The sequence below is a fragment of the Cupressus sempervirens genome, chromosome 3, assembly GCF_028749045.1.
Source record: "Cupressus sempervirens isolate cs-2001-9-10 chromosome 3, ASM2874904v1, whole genome shotgun sequence".
Taxonomy (NCBI): Eukaryota; Viridiplantae; Streptophyta; class Pinopsida; order Cupressales; family Cupressaceae; genus Cupressus; species Cupressus sempervirens.
The window spans coordinates 1,021,865,195-1,021,871,194 of NC_143120.1; positions in this window are offsets into that span (position 1 = coordinate 1,021,865,195).

Consider the following 6,000-nt stretch of genomic DNA (forward strand, 5'->3'; position numbering starts at 1 on the left):
TGGGCTCTAGTTTTTAGCTTGTTCATCAAATTTAGCAACAACTTAGTTTTTAGAAACTAGACTCCATTCTACAAACTTTGAAAAAAAGAAGTTTTGATTTTAGATTAGTTTTCAATCATTTTTAGGAGGAGCACATAGATATTTCACATTTTTGGGATGTGTCTAATTAAAAAATTCATTAAAAAAATACACATTATAAAATTATCCAAAAAATATAGGATAAACTTCATAGTGTTAGGTAACTTTTGACCAGCATAATTAAATAATTTCATTTAAAAAAATTACAATTTTAGGGGGGCCACACTTTGTACTATGGTATGTTTTTTTTGAATATACAGTACCACTTTCTATGGCCCCTTTTTTTGAGGACCTAAAATTAAACCATTTTGAAAAAAAATTAGTAAGTTAGAAACTAGATTCAAAGGACTACTACTTTTATTTTTTTCATATTTTAAAATTTTGAGTGCAACTATCTTCAAATTCTTGTTGAATTTCAGAAATTGTTGATTTCAAAAAAGAGGTGTCCACTTATAGCCCCCTTTTGACATGACAACTTGGTGCACTTACCCATCAACCTTTCAAATTTCATGACAGATATCTTGGAGAAGAATCAATGATTCAAAAGGACATAGATATCATTACACATATTGAAAATGAAAGTTGTATGGATATGGTGACAAGCTCATCTGATCTAATGGAAGTGCTGCTAAAATCCTATGGATCATTCAAAGGTCAAAGAAATCCTCTTTTTGAGCCTTCTCATCAAATATAAGATCCTATGTTATAGAGATTCTCTAAGAAAAATAACCATGATAAAAGAAGTAATGAGATAGCAGTGAATCTTATGCAAGAATTTGATGAATGAAGCTCTTATGATGTATTTACTCCAAGATTGTGCTCAAAATCCTTGAATGATAGTTTCCTCTATGAAGAAAATGCTTACTTTAATCCTTTATTCTAAGAGGAAGGCATTTCTTTTGATGATTCTCAAGTTGATATTCATAAACAAGGTTCAATGACTATAGCTCCATAGGTTGCTTCACGTCATAGATTGTATGAAGGAAATCCAATACAATGTTTGGTATCTTCTAGTCTTAACCATCAGAAGACCCTTTAGATAGAGAATTTTTATATTATCACCTGCAATAATGAAGTTATTGCCTGCAATATTGAAGATGGTATCAATGCAACTCAAAAGTGCCTAAAAATTCAAGATGATCTTTTGGAAGATGAGGAAGAAGAAATGGGTCATAGGAAGATTCAGTCTAACATAGATATGCATCTAGGTTGGAATATTTTTACAAAATATTTGACCATAATCATGCCCATGGGAAAGAAAGAGTGCCTAGTGTCAAAAATGAGTTTAGGACTTCAAGATGAGCAATTACTAGAAATTCAAGTAGAGGGCTTGCCAAGTAGAGAAGAAGATCAAAGATGCATTTAGAAACTTGAGAATCTAATTCTACAATTCTTTCAAGATGAAATCATTAATTACATGCAAGCCTACATATGAATTTTCTGGAATTTGGGAGTTTCCACCTATTAAGTCACCATGGCATTTATTTTCCTCATCCTATGAATGGATTTACATGATTCATCTAGATTTAAAGCTATCAGAGGTAAGGTTCCCTACCTTGTACATATGCTAGTTAGGAGTTCTTTTCATGCCTTTCCCTCCCTTTTATTTTCTTGTGTTCCTAGTTTTAATGAACCTAGTCCCTTTCATGTATTTATCTCCTTTTTCAAGTGACTCTATAGCCCTTGTGATAAAGCACGGCTCTTTCTTAACTTTCGGTTCATTTAATGTCCTACACAATCCTTGTCTCTAGATAGAGCTAGCTATTACCCAGATATTTTACTGTGAGAGTTAGTTAAATTAATTTTGGAGAGAGAGAGAGAGAGAGAGAGAGAGAGAGAGAGATGTTACTTCTTAAATATTCAAAACCACCTCTCTCTACATACTTCTCTCCCCCTATACTAAAAGTGTTCTCTCTCCCCATACAACTTTTCAAATCTACCTTTCTCTATGTACTACTCTCTCACCATGTACTCAAGCTCTTTATCTTCATGTACTCAAGCTACCTCTCTCTATGTACTAAAGCTTTTTCCCTAATCCTAACTCAAAATTTTGAACACAAACTCCAAATTTCAAGTAATCAACTATTCAGAATGAGAGGTAACAAATGGGATGGTAGACATATTGAAAAGATATGTTTCCATTCAATTCAAAGGAACAAGTTTTGGAAAGCCAATTTTGATAATGTAGAAGGAAAAGTAATATGTGTACAATCCATGCCAAACCAAATCTTATCTTGCTAAGTTGGGATTCCTCGAAATTGGCATCCACCCTACTCAATAGCACATTAAAGGTAATGGAGCCATTGTCTATGTGAGACTAGATTTCTCATTGTTTCACAAGATATCATGGAAATGTTAAAGAACATATGAGGCCATTGTGTATTGATAAAAACCTAGTTGTAGATTATCAAACCATAGAAAGAAAATTTTGGATATTGTGTGGTTATGTTGAAAGCCATGAAATGCTTATCTTTGTAAATGTATTGGAAGGAAAATTGGTAATAGGTAGAACAAATAATGTTCCAAGAAGGCATGGCATCTATTTGACATAATTCCTTCCCAATGCATGTATTTATTTGGTTCATTCCTTGCATCCTCTTTCTAACCAATGTACTTGTCTAATAGAATATTTGGAAATGATAGAATCCATGTTGTAAAATGGCATGGGAGATAAGAGTCCAAGTAGCAAGGAGATAATTCAATGAAACTCATGTTTCATAGTGGGCATATGTGTGTAAGGAATATTCAAGATTGTACAAACCATATTCAAATTGAATGATCACTTGAAACCATAGATGATTGTCAAGTGACAACTTAGGCCACTAGTATGAGATCATCGACTAGTTGATATGCATCATAGTTTGTCATGAATAGACCATATGAATCACCAAGTAGTAAATGCAAGTAATAGTGCATGATACAAATATGTACATCAACAATCAACTCCCCAAATGATGAAAATGGTAATTGGTTGATGAAATCTCTCCCATACAAAATAGAAAGTTGTGAATGAGGCATAAAATCCATTTCACACTTCCAGGTCAGTCATGGAGATAGAATGTAGAAATACCTATGAGATGCTAGAATGATCATTGTTCAATGGCTTCTGCAAATACCAAGCTTGACCCTTGAGATTCACAATTAACAATGAAATGACATTGTAGAAGAGTTAACATTCAACTATGTGATGAAATACCTGATGAAATTTTAGTATACCAATTGAAAGACTCAAACAATACATAATGGATAGGCAATTCATACGTGGCATGCTGACTATTTTAGAAAAGTTGTGAGTACATAACATTCTAGAAATAATGACTAGACACAATTGCACATTGACACTTTTCCTTAACCATTAAGGAAAATTATAAAGACATGTTAAGTAGCAGAAGGTCTCGATGATCCTGAGTAAGTTTACAAGTCACAAAGAAACCAAAAATCATCTAGACATCAGGAAGATACTTTGAAGGTGAAGACTATGAAATGTAAATTTTGGAGAAGGCGATGACAAGTACCATGTAATCTATTTGACCAAGTGTCTAATACTCCTCACCCATCTACAACCTTCATAGGAGTTGTTTGATTTGAGTTTTCTATTCTCAACTTGACCATGAACCATGCACATTAACTATTTAACTAAATCTCCCAAGGTGGGATTGTAGTGTCATTCGAATGGACATGTGTTTATAATGTATAACCTATGCCATATCATTTTCCAACAATCAATGAAGAGGCACAGCCAGATATTGAGAAAATACCTTAGTTACAATAAGTAGAAGAGAGTGATTGCAGGGATGAATAAAATATCATTTCATGAAAGGAGTGTGACACAACCAAAGCACAAGTATGGGAAAGCCATCAGACTTGCAAACCATTCCACAAAATCCACACAACTCAATATGGAACATAGTATTGAACTCAAACATGAGAGACTTGAAAGTAAATATTGAGTAATTGATCATATGTTCATGCCATGAATGGAGACTTCTCTATTAAAGGAACTATAGTGATAAGAGGATAAGAATTTAGAAAGGCAATGCAATGAGCTATTTGACTAAATGCCCATATTCAAACCTTGATGCATAAACAATGACAATGACATGTTTGGTGCAATGCCTCTACTATGTGTAAAACATGTGTAGTTTTCAAAACTTTTGATCAAAGACACAAAGAATATGGATGGAGTCTAACGATTAATGGAAGTGATAAAGGCATAGGTCAGTGGAATTGGTAAGATCAAAAATTGTCAAAAGAATCCAAAATTGCTAAAAAAATGTCTGTGCTATGGTGGTGAAGTGATGACAAACAAAGAAGATGATGGAAAGCTAACTCAAGGAGGTTAGCATTTTAGTCTTTCATTGTAGTGGAAAGTGACATGTGTCACTTATTGTAACCAAAGTCAAGATATTATGCTTCGACTTCGTAAAAGGTTTGAATTGATTGTGTAATGCATTCCCAATGTCCAAATCCTAATTTTTAGGTAGTTGCAAGCTCAAAAAGTTAGTTATGCTAGAATAGATTATAAATTCAATTTTAATACATGTAGGAGGGGACATTTTAGAATTTAGAAGAAGGGAACACATGTTTTCAATTATAAGACAATTTTTGGAAAGTATGTACAAAGGTTGTCTTTGTAATCAATTTATTCTTATGTTCTTGGTGCAAAGAAATAAAAGGAACATGCATTTTGTATTCTCTTTTCTTCAAAGTTTGAATTGTTTGGGTGTTGATTATGGTTGTAAATAATTTTTTCACTATATGATGTAGATGTTAGTGAACCAACAAATCATCACTAAGCTAATGCTAGCCTTGAAGGGTAGTTCTCGATTGTTCTTGTTAGTGATTTATGTTAATTTAGGAAAGTTGTGAAGTCATTTTGTGCATTTTTCATTAGTAGCTTTCTCTTTAACCTTTAAGTTTAAATACATTTTATTGAAAAATCGAATACAACCATCATACGAGGGAGTTGCCTCTCTCAAACACAGAGGAAGGTCATAATCTGATAGTGATAATTTGCAATCTCTCCAACTATTGGCACAGTTGTCACTGTTTAGGGTGAACAAGGTCATTTCTTAAAGTAAATTTTATAGTGACAAATCTATTTACCAACAATACTTTAATTGTAGACTATGCCGTTCAATGGATATAAATTCATCTATATGTAAAGGTATAAAGAAATCCACAATCTTGTTAGCATTGCACTATGGCTTTTTCTCTCTTGTGATTCAAGATTCAAATTATTTTTAATCTTTTATTCAAACCCAAAACTTCCCAAATGTCAAACACCCATATTTAGATGAATTCTAGGATTCACATGGTTTAGAAAAGTTAAAAGGTACACAGTTGAAGGTGAATAATCTATCTCATCTAGATATTTGGTTGTATGTACAACATGCTACTATTTGCTCAATAAGCAGTGTTTGATAGTATTTAAGGTAAGAGACTATACTCTTGATTGAGTAGCAATCATCTATTGAGGTTTTGAGATACATATGGTTTATCTTATTATGATTTTTTTTAAATGTTCAATTGTCTCTCCACTAAGCTCTGGGAATACCTTCTTAACTGTAGTAGAAGACTTTAAATCAAAGTGGAATGTCCTCTCTTGTAAGTTGGCAATTTTCGTACAATATTTGAAGCTCTATTGGATAAGATTATTGAATATTAAATTACTTCTTTAAGATTAGCAAAGTACCAAACTAATCAGTAATAATAAAGGATACTTTAGTATTTAAACAAATATAAAATAGTTAATACATTAAAAAAATTAAAAAAATTGAAAGTTTATAGATTAATTTATTTTATTAAAAATAAAAACTTTGTTAAAAAATGCGTTTGTAAGTATTTAAAAACACATTAATGTGTCCATATATAATAAAACTTAGAAACAGACATGAAGGCATTAATTTATATGAAATATCA